Source organism: Piliocolobus tephrosceles, chromosome 7 (genome assembly GCF_002776525.5).
Source record: "Piliocolobus tephrosceles isolate RC106 chromosome 7, ASM277652v3, whole genome shotgun sequence".
NCBI classification, from domain to species: domain Eukaryota; kingdom Metazoa; phylum Chordata; class Mammalia; order Primates; family Cercopithecidae; genus Piliocolobus; species Piliocolobus tephrosceles.
Window position 1 is genome coordinate 93,821,987 of NC_045440.1, and position 15,903 is coordinate 93,837,889.

Here is a 15,903-nt window from a genome sequence, read left to right on the forward strand (position 1 = left end):
AACATGGATGAAACTAAAGGGCATTATGTAAGTACAATTAGCCAGACATAGAAAGACAAATACCAAATAATCACACACAGATGAGGAATCTATAAAAGTTGATCTTGTAGACAGTATAACAGTGGTTATCAGAGACTGGGGAGAGTAGGAGGGATGGAGAATGAGGAGAGACTGGTCAATGGTACAAAGTTACCATTAGATAAGAGGAATAAATTTTGGTATTTTCTTGCACAGTAAGGTGACTATAGTTAACAATAATGTATTGTATCCTTTAAAATAACTAAAAGAGAGGATTTTGAATGATCTCACTACACAGAAATGATTGAGGTGATGTATATGCTAATTACCCTGACTTGATCATTACTTAATGTATCTATGTATTGATACATCACATTGTACCCCGTAAGTATGTATAATTATTATGTGTCCATTAAAAAACTACTTAAAATAAGGTAGTCAAAGCATAAGAAGTATTTTAATATATATTTAAAATAACATTTTTATTCTAAACAATCCAAAATCACCAACATTAAAAAAGTACAAATTATAATTTATATGAATTTTTAATTAAAATTATTTAAAATAGAATTTTACATTTTTTAAAAATGTAATTATATCTCATTAAATATTTTTCTAAGAATAAAATCTTTGTAATTCTAGTTTAGCATCCATTTAGTATAGAATATAAATGTCACACTTTATAGAACTGCATGTACAGAAATTTATGAGTAATATAAATAGTTTAATACTGTAAAATATTTCTGAGCCACCACGTGCAACTATTGCAAATACTGCAATAATTCATGAAAATTTTTAGAGACACAAATTAGAACATAAAGAGGGAAAATGGGTGTTTGGATTCCTAGAAAATAATACTTAATTGAACATGTATCTGCTTCATTCATGCTATTTGCAGTCAAATGCTCTACCTCCTCTATTATGCTATTTGAAAGAAGAATTTAACAGTTAATTTACTGTTTCTCTTACCTACGCATTTTTGCCTCTCAAATTCCACATGCACTTTGAAGCATGGCAGCTATGGCATAACTCACAATGTATCCTATGGTATTTTACGGCACCAAAATTGTGATACTTATGAGAATGGATTTTTCAAGTTAATGGCATTCTGTGCTAATGGAGCGTATAGAATTCTGAGTGTCACACATGCCCATATGATCTTAATAAACTGTATGAATGTATGTGTGTGAGTATACACACACATATATATACACATACATGTAAATATAGGAGGTATTTCTGTTGACCCCTTTAATTACAGTACTGACTGATCTAAGCAGTAGAACTGACTGTAAATTTGTTTACAACAATATTTACTGTTTTAACTTTAAAACTCACAAGTAGAAAATAGTGTCTTCAGTAGGCAAGATACAGATGGAAAAAGTTTATGGTGCTTATAGGTAGTATTTAAAACAGCAGCTCAAAAATGAGCTTTAGCTTACACACAGCTTATTTCTTTTTAAAGAAATATCATCAAAGAACACCACAACCATTTTCAGGTTCCCCTTCCTGGTCAAAGAGGTAGTAGAAGAAATGGGAAGACTGTAGCAATTTAGGTTTTGTGGAGAAAAAACTTATGGGTAGGGAAAAAGATGAGAAGAAGGAAGAAGAACATCATCAAATAGCATTCACTATGTGCCAAAGACTGGGTTACATCTTACAGACATTTTGTCATTCATCCACGACCATAAAACTGTGAACTGGGAATTAACCTTATCTTACAGAAGAAGCAGCTGAGGACCAGGGAGGTTAGGAGACGTGATCCAAGTAAAACAACTAATTGGTAGGGATGGGATTCAAACCTAGTCTAAATCTAAAGCCCATTCTCTTACCCATCACCCTGCTACTGCAAATGTATCGAAACCAAGATAGATGCAGATGTTGAGAGTGAAAGATAGCGACGGATGGTGGACAGTTTGGGGACAGATGGAAAATATTTGTAAGCTGGAAAAAAGTATCTAGACAGTGAATGAAGCAGATATGTACTCAGAAGGCAAGAAATAGAAAATAAAATAAAAAGTAAAAAGCCAGGGGAATACATTGATAGGAATTAGAAATGGCTGGGAAAGCAATATGGGCTAATTTGAACTCTTGAAATTGGATGGATCAATCATACTCCTGTAAGTCTTGAGGCAGAAACTTTGTTGAAAAGGTAAATATTTGTTCAACCTTTTCTTTTCCCCATTATAAAAAAAAAGAAAATTTTGCCAGTAAAAAGAATTAACATTTTGTCTTTTCTTTGTGCTGGGAAACATCATACGTTTAACCAAATACACAGAAAATATCTTTGTTGATGATCAGGTAAAACAGAGTGCCCATGATTCTGTCCATATGCCAAAATCTCATGAATATATAAACTGGAGGGAAAAGTGGTGTTTGCAGTCACAGGTAGATACAGTGGTTTCAGAAAAGCCAACTCTTCATTGTGGTTATGAATACATGGTATCAAGTTTGGTCATATTCAGAAAAGGTTAAGGAAAACTGAACTAGATAAACTATTGAAAGATTTTTCTGGTCTTTAATTTCGCTTTTTTTGTTCTTTAATTTTAAAGCAAAATTTAGATTTATTTCTAATCTAGCCCATAATTGTACATTGGTACCAGAATAGACCATAAAGCAATTATAATTCTCTAACTCCTAACAAAGTGATGCACCAGCTTAAATCCTGAACTCCAATATCATTTTGTCAGTAGGTTCGTTTTCTTACTAAACCGTCTGAATAAAAGGATAAAAAATATTCCTAAATAATGTAATACAGTGGCTTTCTCAAAATGTAGCACTGGAACCAGTAGCAACAGCAGCATCACTTGAGAACTCATCAGAAATGCAAATTTTCAGACCTTAGCTCTAGACGTATTGAATCAGAAACAACAGGGGCTGGGGCTCAGCGGTCTGTGTTTTCACAAGCACTCTAGGTGATTCTGATGCATGCTAAAGCTGAAAACCACTGGTGTAGTGGATCTTTATGTTTGTGTGCATAGTGTGAAGGGGTATCTAAGAACTATGATTGTCTTACACAAGAGCAATCAAATGGGCTTTGCTAAATGTTTTCAGGATTACTCATGGTATACAATGAGAAACTTTCTAAGACTACCACTATGAAAACTTTGGGTCGCTTAATGGTGATTAGATGAGACGACAATGCACAGTCTCCTAAATATTCCATCTTCAGAAAATCCCCAATTAAAGAGTAAATATGCTAATTCAATAAGCTTTTATTGAGTAACACTTGACTATTTGGATTGACTCTCACCTAATTTAAAAAATAATAATTATCTGTTTCTTTGTCTGTCTTCCTTAATAGATGGTGAGCTTCCTGCGGTTAGGAAACATGTCTTACTGACCTTTGCATGACCTATGGAAGCGACAGATCCTGGAACACAGTATGTGGTCAATAAATGCTAGTGGGAAGAAGGACAATGCAGAAGAGAGGTTGGGAGAGAGGGAGAGAAAGAGGGATCAACTTGAATGAAATAAAGGAATTAAAAGAGGGCTTTTAGAGAAGGACATTCAGTAATGATTTTATTATGGTACATGAATTTTATTTTCAAATAGTGTGGTCGGAGAAATAGAAGCATCCCTCAAATTACTCAATATATAATACAACTACAGAATATAAATATGTGGTTAAGTACATGCCATCAATATTTGTAGGTGCCAATTTTTACATATCCTTTGGTAACATTATTCATGCAGTTTTTCTATGTATTTTACTGACAAAACAATTCCGTTTTCTTAAATAATAATAATTGCTAGCAGCCCAATTCTAATAAACAACCCACAATAAGTCAGTATGTGCCCATATAGAAGAAAGAGAAAGGAGTACTTCAGAAAACAGATGTCAGCTTCAAGCTTCCAAGGATTTATTATAAACAGAAATGAGTAAAGAACATGAAAAATACTTTGGCAGTGCTATCTGAATACAGAGCTAATGAAAGGCTATATTCACCATCAAATGTATGCTAACAGCCAAATTGCCAGAAAATCTACTGTTTCAGGAGTAGTCTATGCCAAAACACAGGCTACAATTACACATAAAAAATGGTTAAACAAAATGTGAAACAGCAGGATTAACTTTCTACTGGGAAATCTGTTTCAGTATAATTGCATTCTGTTGTGACAAATAGGAAATATATGCAAATAATGAATTAGAAATCAATTTTGAATAAACAATGTTACAGAAAAAAAAGGAATTCTAAGAGTAAAATTTATAAACTAGGCATTACTGTGACCCACACTTTCTCTTTAATATTCCTTTCAATACATACTTTAATAATGTAGAGCAATGATATATATGCAAGCCCATTATTACTAACTCTGAATATGATTTTATCATTTTTCATTCTGGCCATTTTTCTATATGAATAACTATGAGGAAAAAAGTCTTAACATTTTCACTGAGAAAATTTAGCATATTTAAAGAACAAAATTGTCTAGTAAATCTTTGAAATAAACTAGATGTTTATGTTTTACAGTTTTGTGGGTCTTACTGGTTTGGTTTTTTGGTTTGTTTGTGGTTATTCTGGGTTGTTTTGTTGTTATTGCTGTTCAGAGCACCAACCAAATGATATCATAAAAAGTAACTTTATAACTTTTAATCACATATATTTCAAATTGCAAATAGAGTGTTTAGACAATACACTGTTTGGAAGACCCTATTATACTACACAGTAGTGTGGGAGGAGGAGATGCTACATTTATTTTAAGAGAGGGGAAAAAAAATCTGTATTTCATTTGTTACACTGCTAACTTCACTTTAGGTAATTGCATTCAGCTTTATTATTGCCCAGAGCAATAACTGATTGTTAGTTATTGAAGTCTGAAATGATTTTCTCATTTCCCAGGGGAATCTAGAGATTTACATGGTGCACAGCAGTAACTAATAGATATAATCTGGCCATAATGTAGCCATATAATGTGTTATTTACTTGTGGAGAACATAGATGTTCAACATTTTAACATTTCCTCAAGAAGAGTGGGATATTTTATTCAAGATATATAAACATTAGCTGTAACTGCTTGACTTTTTAAAGACTATCAAAATACGAGAATCTTTCTTAAAAGGTGTCCAGAAATAACAACATTTTGCTAGAATTTATAAAATTATATATTTATGGGTATATGAACTAATATATAATGATAGTTTTTCCTTTTGTAATTAAAAATTTGTTTTACTTAGATGCTTTTCAAAAAGTACTTTATATTATTTTAAAATTTCTTTATATAATGCTAATGTATTTCTAAAATTCCTGTTAAATTGTCAGATTTAACGTATAACCAAAGTAATATAATACTACAAAGAAATTTAGTGGTGGTTATTCTGCAAGCACGTTTTATTTTTTTAAATAATTAACTCTTTTCCCCATTATAAATTTTACTTTTATAGTTTTGCTAACTTCTCACTCAGAAAGTTAAATAAGCATAAGCTTTTTATTTTGCTTCTTCATCTTATTTATTTAAAATGCGTAGCTTGAGTTCTAACTAGGAATGACACACACACAGAAACCCAAAACGATGGACAAAGAGGCAAGTTTCTAACAAATCCTCGCTTTTGCTGTTCAGGATGCTATCTTTCATTCTGTGCAAAATGTACATAGAATGAAAATTTATTGCTCGTGATTCTTGAATAAATAAAATTCTAAAACAGCATAGCATAATAGGGGCAAATGTTTTATTAAAGGAGGTTTTTCTTTTTCTTTTTTTTCTATTCAACTGATATAAATGTTTTATGAAGGTTTCAGAGTATTCCTCCTGGAAACATTATGGGGCCTGTACTTTTCACAAAGCAGGAGAGATTTTTGCATCTTACTCCCATTAACCCTAATGAGTGTTCTCCACAAAACACCTTGTGCATCAGAAAAAAAAAAAAAAAAACTCCCTTTTTTCAAATAAAAAAATAAATTAAACAGAACTTTCATGAGCTATGCATAGAGATTTATATTCTTCAGAACTGAACTTAATATATATAATGTATGTTAAAAATATCCTAATTCTTTACTAATTCTGGAAATCCTCATTGAAATCTGATGATCCTGCATGCTTCTCAGCAAAGATTTACTTGCAAAGAGCTTCAGTAAGGGCTCACATTACTCAGAGTATAAAATATAGTATAAAGTCTGATCATAAATAATTTAGAGTAGTGTCATCACAATAAATGAACAAAATACATTTTGCAAAACAATCCTACTGATTTCAAAAAATATGTTTCCCACTTGGTAGTTCAAAAAAGCCAAATTTTCTGAGTTCCCATGTGTCCTCTGGCATTATCCTTAGGTTTTAAAATCAGTTGTTATTTTCTATTCTAATCAGAAATTATTCAGTGCAATGTGTACAAAAGAGAATATAAGATGCACATTTGGATTCATTAACAACTAGTTTTCTAATCTAGTCTTAGAGAAACAGTTCTATCAACAACGGAGCAAAGTTTACTTTTACTTTTGTTGAGATTTAATGCAAAAAATGTACAAAGTTTATCCCACAAATATTTCACTTTTGTAGAGAACTCAAATGTATAAAACATTTTAAAATTCAGGTCTTATTTTTAAAATGTGGATCCTTATAACAATCTGGGAAAGGCAAGGCATGATGAAGATGAGGGAAGGCTTTATGAAGATACAAATATCTGAGCTAAGTTCTGAATATTGCAGTCACCCAGGCAGTGAGCACTGGATGGGTGATGAGGAGAGTGGAGGGAGGTATTCCCGACAGAGGCAGCAGCAGGTGCAAAGCCTCAGAGCTGGGTAGCTAGCACATCAGGAGGTGGGGTACAGCTAAAGCAATGATGTAAGGCTAGCAAAAGAAGTGCTAGCACAGAAGGGATGAATTAAAAAATGTATGGCATATGCATATGATGTAAAATACAACAATTTTAAACAAACTACCTATATACATATTAGTATGGATAGAACTTAGTAACTTAAAATTCAATGGAAAAAACAAGCTACAGTACAATATATACCATGTGAAACATGTATATAAAGTGTAAAAGTACATACAATAATACTGATTTTTAATGGTTAAACACAAATGTAGCAATATCTATATAAATGGAGAGAGAGAGAGAGAGAGAGAGAGAGAGAGAGAGAGAGAGAGATACATGGACCAGAAGAATCTATACCAATATCAGGAAGCTATTGCTCTGGGGAGAGTGGAAGATAAATAAGACTGCGGATGTTTAGATAAGCCCAACAAATGACGCTCTCCTTCAGTCACTTCAGGACTAAGTAAGAAATAAACAAACAAAAAATAGCATCTGGAGATCAAAATATCACCTCTATTATGATCAAGTCTAGGCTGAGGGATGTGACTTAAGACTATAGCAAAATAGGCTTCTTGATATTGAAAACAGACACAGTTGTCCACACTGCCATGCACAATTCCAGACTTACACAGACCCACTCCTGTAGTGGCAAAAGATCTCCCTGTGAAATTAATGTTGTGTTGCTGGGGAACAGTGCCATGATTCCCACCAGCAGGCCTGTTTGCAGATAAAGAGACGCTGAATGTCCAGATCCAATTCCTTCTCCCAAACTCACCAGCAGGATAAAAGGCTGCTCTCAGAAGAAAGGCAGGAGGCTGGAGAGGCCAGCATTGCCAGAGTGTTGGAAGTCACCTTTATATAGGAGGAAACAGCAGGAGTGGGCAGTAACTGTTTCTCCTCTAAAGCGTTTAAAAATAACTTACAAAGCATGCAAGCTTCCCAGAACAACGATTGGAATCTCATTTGCTCGCTCGTATGTCTCAAATACCAACAAGAGTGGCTGGCTCACAGTAGGTGCTCAAAAAATATTTGTTGAATGCATGAAGATCGTATCTTTTATGAATAAATAAAATGTGGTGTATACATACACAAAGGAATACTATTCAGCCTTTAAAAAGAAGAAAATTCCATCACATGTGGCAACATGTATGAACCTGGAGGATGTTATGTTAAATGAAATAAGTCAAGCAGAGAAATACTGCATGATGTCACATATATGTGGAATCTAAAAAGGCTGAACACATAGAGATAGAGAGAAGACTGGTGGTTACCAGGGGCTGGGGATGAAGTGATGGGAAATGGGGGGATGTTGGTCAAAAGGTACAAAGTTTCAGTCTGACCGGAACAGTAAGTTTTTCAGATCTATTGTACAACATGGAGACTATAGTTAATAATAATGTATTGCATCTTCCAAAACTACTAAGAGTAGATTCTTAATGTTCTCACCACAAAAAAAAAAAAAAAATTGATAAGAATGTGTGGTGATGGCTATGCTAATTAGTTGACTCAGTCATTCCACAATGTATACATGTATTAAAACATCACATCGAATCCCACAAATATATAAAATTATTGTCAATTGAAAATATTTTTTAAATGACCTGAAGAAAATGTTTGGGAATCTTAACCCTCATTATCTTTTGATGAAAGATATATGGGCATTATAATATTTGCCGCATTTTTCTCTAAGTTTGAAATATTTCTATGCAAAGAGTATAATGCTGGACATAGCTCAGCAGTAAAGGTAGGTTAGGAACAGATTTTGAAGGCAGTTGAATACCTTGTAGATGGGTTAGGTCCTAAGAACAGCTGACAAAAAATTTTGAAGTCACACCACTACTGAATTTATGAGACTGAGGTCAATTACCCGGGTTAAAGATCATTTGGGACAGGAAGGAGAAGAAGGAAAAAAAAAATTGGTGAAGAAAAAAATTTGGCACCAACTCTGGTGCTATTTTTGCACCCTTCCAATTCTGTTTCTTGGCATGTGCTTACGGAAAATCCCTCGTCATGGAAACCATGAGTGGAAGAAAGATGTCGCCCCTCAGAGCGTCCCATTTCAGATAGGTGTTGGAACAAAAATACTGTCCAAGTACCCAGGGTCCAGTCTGTGTGTCATTTAGTTTTGCTGGAGACTGTCTTCCATTAGCCAATATTCTAGCAGTGATTGGAGAAATAATCTGGCCATTAAAGAGAGTTCTTTTAACATAAACACAAAAAAGGGAGGTTTTCATAGTGAAATGAATTGCATAAAATATATGACTTTGACAATCTTTATAAAAACTTCTAAGTAAGGTTAAGGTTGGTTGAATCAAGACTCACTGGCATTGCATTTAAATAGCTAGTTTCCAGGGAGTCCCAAGACTACATAGACACACACAAACACACGCAGACACGCACACGTAGATGCACAGCCTTGCTCACGCCTACTGTCTCTGATCCCTATGACTCAGAATAGGGCTAGCATAAATTTAGCCAGAGCCAGCTTCTCTTAGGAAAATTGGGGAACACAATATTCTATAGTGCTAAGATCAAATGAGACAAAGGCATTGACATTTATACAAAATTGTGTTTTAAAAACAAAGTTAGTGAACACTTGGACAGTAAGAAAAATGGAGGGGAAGTACTCTGCATGGTGTAATTTGTGGATAAATGTCTAGAGGATGAGAACAAGAGGCATGATATTGGCAGACCAACCCAATTCTCCTAAAAATCTATCTTCAGGATCAACTTCCCTAAGTGTTTCCTGCTTTTTATTAGCGTGTCTTATTCTTCTTGAACTTTTGGTCATCTAGATATTTAGAAAAAAAAAAGTCGAATTATTTTCTCAGAAAGATCACACAGAGAAGCAAAATTTTCCTCCAAAGTCAGAATAAACTAGTTCTTTAACAGTTCTCTCGAGGAGATAGTATGACACAGTGATGAGGAAAATAGGCTCCAGACTCAGGGTACCTATAACAAAATCCTGACCCCAACACTCACCAGCTGTGAGTTGACCTTGAACAAGTAATTTAATCTATGATTTAGTTTCCTTGTGTGTAAGTGAAGCTAGTTAATAGTCACTAACTCATTGGACATTAGATAAGTTAATGTGTCAAAGTAACTCAGTAGAGTATGTAACACACAGTAAGAAGTCAATAAATGCTAGCAAATGGGTTACTGACACTTTAAATTATTAATAATAACATATAACTTTGCATATTTATAGCATGTGCAACCTAAGTAATAGGTATGTAACATCAAAACACCTGGGTGACAATGAAAACATGGAATTGATTTAAGTGCATGGTTCTTGACCTCCTCTTTTACTTAATTCTGTGAGGCAATGAATTGTTTTATTCTATATTAATAAAGCTTCACCTGGTAAATCCCTAGAGCCTGAAGTCCTATTTTTATTTCATCCACTTCACATAATGCCAGATATTGACTACCATTATTTTTTAATGGGGGATGTGCAAAAGATAACATACTTGTTCTGGTTTCAATTTTGTCTACACGCTCCTCGTGTTTCCCAAGAAAACTGAAGCCTTTTGAGAATAACGCACCATTTTATTGCAAAGAGTGTTAGCGTCAGCATATGCCAAAGAAGCTCTGGAAGCTCACAGAAGCTCTGGAAGTAAGTGTTAGAAGTAAATATTCATAATTTAATAAACGTCCTGTGGAGAGAACTCCAGGCAGCAGCTCAGTCACGGGTAGCTGTGTTCTCTACCACCTACCCCTGCCATTTTGACCACAGCAATTTAATCGGAGTGGGCACCTAACTCCAGGAAAGCCAGAAACTTCTGAGATTGCATGACATAAGAGTCTTACCTCCCAATGACACTGACCTCTGAACTAGTCAGAGCATCCTCCTGCGTGGGACTAGATAGCGACACACAGAAAGGTAGCTGGGTGGTGGTGGAAGCAGATGTGAATACACACCAAAGGAAGCCTAAACAGATTGAAATCAGATGCTGACTGAGGAGGGATGGGCTATGTGGAGCCAAGGAAACAATGAGATAAATAGGCACTCACACTGGCTTAACAATGCTGCACTCCAGTTGCTACAAGACCTGACTATTCAGTGATTCCTATTCTTGTTTAAAACAGTTTTATTCTTTTTTTCTGGCTTTCCTAGAAGATTGGCTAAGATTCCTGTTTTCTTTATTTTACAGCATTGCCTACATGAGGTGACCTGAATGAATTTCCATTTTTTGCAAACAAAAGACCCTATAGAAAAATCAAATTAACACAAACTTTAACTATTGGACTTAAAATATGTACCACCTTCATGTTGTTTATTGGTGTACCTATGTTCAATAATTTTAAAAAGTTGCGTTTGCAGTATTTTAATACTGGCAATCTTGTAAATTTTACAGCAACATTTTTTTATGTTTGCTTTCCATGCCTAACCTATCCAGGCGGTGGGGGGAACTTCTGAGTATATTTCCATAAATAGTTCACATTTTAAGCCCTTATAAGAATATAACCTCTTAGTTATTTTATTCTAATTTCATATATGATATTATACTTATTATTATAGATTTATTTTAACACAATATTCTTTTTTCCATTGTTTACATTACAGAAGTTTGAGGATATAGAATTTCTAAAAATACTATTGTGTTTTAACTTATAGATAGAAAACATGACTAGTCTTTTCAGTTATTAAAAATACATAGCTTTGACAAGTTGTATCAAGAAGCCACAGTTGAATTTTGTTCATATAATTTATTCTGTAGATACTATTTTATTTAAATAGCTGGTTTATTTATTTTGCTACATGGAGTGCACATAAACATTTTATTCAGAAACAGTTTTTAACAAGAAAACGAAAACCCATTACAAAACTAAATTGTCCTCCCAAATGCTCTCTTAGCATTACATGAATTTCTACCTATTCAATTAACGCCTTTGCCTGTTCATCGGTGTTCCTCACTAGCTTATAAATTCTAGAGGAGTAGAACTGTTTCCTGTATCTCGTGTACCCAGCATCAGGAACATAGTAGCTGTCGAATAAATATGTGTTAAATTATACAAGTAAAAATAAAAAGCATATACAGCCACCTTTTAAAGGACTACAAATAATATATTTACTTATATGCTGATTGCAGCAGCTATGCGCCTCCATTGAATGCATACTTCCTATGTCACTGTTAGACTTACCAGGCCATTGTGCTCCAAAGATGATAAAAGCAGATGGGATATTTCGCTGCTTTACCCAGGAAGGGGAAGGAAAGTGATCAAAATTTGTTATCAGAAGTACAAAGTAGTAAGGCATTAGAACATCATTTAGAACCTAACATGGTGTGTGCTTCCTGTGGCTATTAAGTAATTTAATTATTCCTGAAAAGTTTGATATTAAAGACCTTTTGTATTGAAGAATTGAAAGCATAGTGAAACCTGTCTTTGTGTGCCCTTTCTTTTTGTGCATTTAATATGGAGCAGTAGACTCGCTCCACTTCATGCTGATGGAGGTGGAAGGGGGAGACGGAGGTGGAAGCCTGCCACTGAATTTGAATTATGTAGGGAACATAGCCGTGTTATACTGTCTTGTCAATATCTCCTTCCAGCTGGTGCTGACATAATTAGGCACATCAAGCACAGAAGAAGACATTTTAAATTCAAAGCACTGTTCCAAGTCCTGTGAGTAGCTATGAAAGGTGCCTGAAGTAATCAATAACACATGGTAAGGTGTGCAGTTCCAGTAGGTTATCCACCCACCTCAGGTCTATTATAAGACACGAAGAAGCAGAAAAGCCAAGATTTCTAACTTCTTTAAGAGTGGCCTTGTTTAAGTAGTTTGACTTATTAGAGTGTGTTTTCTTTAAAAATATATACACTTAGAATTGAAAATGTCATCGCCAGCATAAAGTGAATATATGTAAACTTTCTGAGACCAGGAACATCACCTCCTTTGTTCTCTACTGTACATACCCATAGCATCTAACAGGGTATGTGTCAATTAGTAAGATCTCAATAAATACGTGTCTCAGGGAATAAATAGATAAATGGAGAGCCCTGGTCTTACTCTTCCTTACCAGTAAAGGAATATATTGTACATTATGGAATTATTATCTGGGTTAGAAAAAAATTAGATAAAACACCTTAGCACACAGCTAATGCTCCATAAAGTGAATTAAAATTAATGAAATTAATTAAAATTTTATGTGGTTATAATATAGAATTGAAATTATAATGGAAAATAACCCACAGTTTGGTTTTTACAAATATAACTCGGGCTTCTGTCACTGTCTTGCCTGACTCCCACCTGCCCCTTCTTCTCCCCAATTTTTTTCCTTTTTTCTTTTCCAAGCCTCTATTTCCCATACATTTCTTTTGCAGAGCAGTTATCACTTTTAAATTTGTCTTTAAAGCCCATGGCTTGAGGGTCTCAGATGCCACTCTCTAAAACACTTACCAAAGTATTTTTCTGAACAAAGACAATTGTGTCCCAAGAAAAATTTTGGTGCCAGCTAAGATTAATTTTTCACCCACTTCAGATATGCAATTTCCACTGTCATTCATAGAAAGTTCTGTCACAGTTGAAAAAAAAAGACACCATATGGAACAAGGTCCGTAAATACCTTCCTACACCATGTGGGGGTATAAATTTAGTTTGTGATCCAAAAGATTGCAATATCTAAGTGGTCGTTTTCAAAATTCAAGGTAGCATTCTAGTTGTCCCGGGGAGAAGTAAGATGGACAGGTTGAATCTCTGGGCCCTTAAATACTAATACTTTTATTGGCTTAATAGATATGCATCTGTTTTGGGGGTGGAGGGAATTCATGTTTAAAGGAAAAAAAGGTCTGAAAATTACTGGACAAAATAAGCTGGAGGAATAATCGGAAAAGGGCTGTCCAATAAAATGTTTATGTCATAAAGCATTAGCAGAAGATGAGATAGTGTTTAGTAGCAATAAACTTTCCTCTATTCACAATATTCTTCAAGATAATATAATTTATAGCATAGCCTGGGGCCATCAAATGGCAAGTGTACATGGTTTTGGAGCATGTCATCTATGCATATTTATCCATGTCTAACGGGAGTCCAAGCAACAGAGGCAAATCTTGTGATGTAACATACAGTGGTATTCCCCTTTTGCCTAATAGCTGTCAATGCTGGCCTATAATAGTAACAAATTGCTTCTCGTGAAAAAAAAAGTTTCATACTACTAAAACTTTGATTTAAAAGTGTGAGGTGAACGACAGAGTTTTTATTCTATGTGTTTCAAGAGAGAACAATGACTATGATTATGGCCTTCCAATAGCAGCTAATGCTCTTGCAAACAAAATAAGAGCCAATTTTTCTACCATATATGTTAAGAGAGTTTGCAAGGATTACCAAACTCATGTCCTCTGAGTAGAAGTTAAGGTAGGAGTCAAGGTTCGAGAGACTTACTGAGGGAAACTCCTGTGGAGAATAAAAGTGGGGAAGCAGGAGCAAGCAGGGAGAGCTTCAGAGACCACGGTGTGTCTGACATCTCCGAAAGGACAGGGGGGAAGAAAGGAGGCTTAGGTACTAGGAGTCTAGAACTGCAGCACAGTCCTAAGAAAGTTTGGGCCTGGCAATGGAGTCCCCAAGCCAACATTACCCTTCAGAGGAGTCTCGTTTCCCGCTAATACGCGCACAGTGCCCCAACTGACGCAGCCTGGCCCCAGACAAGCGCTGATTGTGTATCCACAGGGACAGCAGCTGGGTCTGTCAGTCAACCATGTTCCTGGCGGCAAGATCTGAGCAGTGCGTCTCCACAGTCTCCACACTTTCCATATAGGGAAACTCTTTGATTCTGAAGAACTGTTAAAAATTCTAACCTGGCAGACAATAAATCTACCTATGCCTTTTAATCAGTCTGAAAATCAATTAGCCTTGATCTTTGCTTTCACAGAAAAACCTCTCTCTACAAATAATCTGTCCTAAAACAGGACACCTTCAACTAACTGAAGGATTCCTGGCTATGTTTCCACAATTTGTAAAATTTGTGGTTTCATGGATACATGTGTCCATTTAACAAGCATGAAGTAATGAAGTGTCTACTGAATGCCAGACAAAACAAATATCATACCTTTCCAATTCTTTAAGTACTATTATGCACAGAATATGCATTTTAAAAGTTATTCTCAGAATCCAAAGTCTAGGACGCACAGCAACCATAAAATAGAATGTGCTCAGCAAGTATTTGGTGAGTGAATGGATTAACTCATACTATTTTGGGCAATGGGATTCACAGTCACCTTGAGAAGATACATTGCACTAGAATGTATTCAGAGGGCTCATATTCCTCTTAAACATCTCTACCCTAGAGTCTTTATTCAAAATAATGTATTTTCAGTGAATAAAATGTTTAGAACTAGGCCCGATGCGGTGGCTCACGCCTGTAATCCGAGCACTTTGGGAGACCGAGGTGGGCAGATCAAGAGGTCAGGAGTTGGAGACCACCCTGGCCAACATGGTGAAACCTCATCTCTACTAAAAATACAAAAATTAGCTGGGCTAGGTGTCGCGTGCCTGTAATCCTAGCTACTCAGGAGGATGAGGCAAGAGAATCGCTTGAACCCAGGAGGCGGAGGTTGCAGTGAGCCAAGCTCATGCCACTGCACTCCAGGCTTGGCAACAGAGCGAGACTCTTCGTCTCAAAAAAAAAAAAAAAAAAAAAGGTTGAGAACTAAAAACAGTATGACTAGTGATTCAATCATCTTACATTTTTGCAAAATTTTCTGCTTTGGGAAGATACGTTTGGTCGCATGTTTATAAATTTTTATATTTGATTTTTTATGGGCTGCATTTTCTAAAGCTTAATCTTTGAGGATAATATAAAACCCAGGATACAAACCATACATTTAATAATGAGATTTCCTTGAAATCAAAAATGAAAATTTTTTTCAAGCACTGAGTATTTTTGAGTATTTTAGACCGACTTAAAAACATCTGATTTTTCCGTTTCCAGCTAACTGTATGGCTATATAAACTCTGTTGCCAATAGGATCGTATTCTATTAAGTTTAACAAGAAAAATTAATAAAATAAAACCATGATTCCAGAAACAGATGGTACTATGTCCTTTTTTTCTTCCAGCCATGACATATAATAAAAAGGCATTTTATAGCAGTAGCCCAAGCAGGAAACTATAGTGATATTGTGATTTA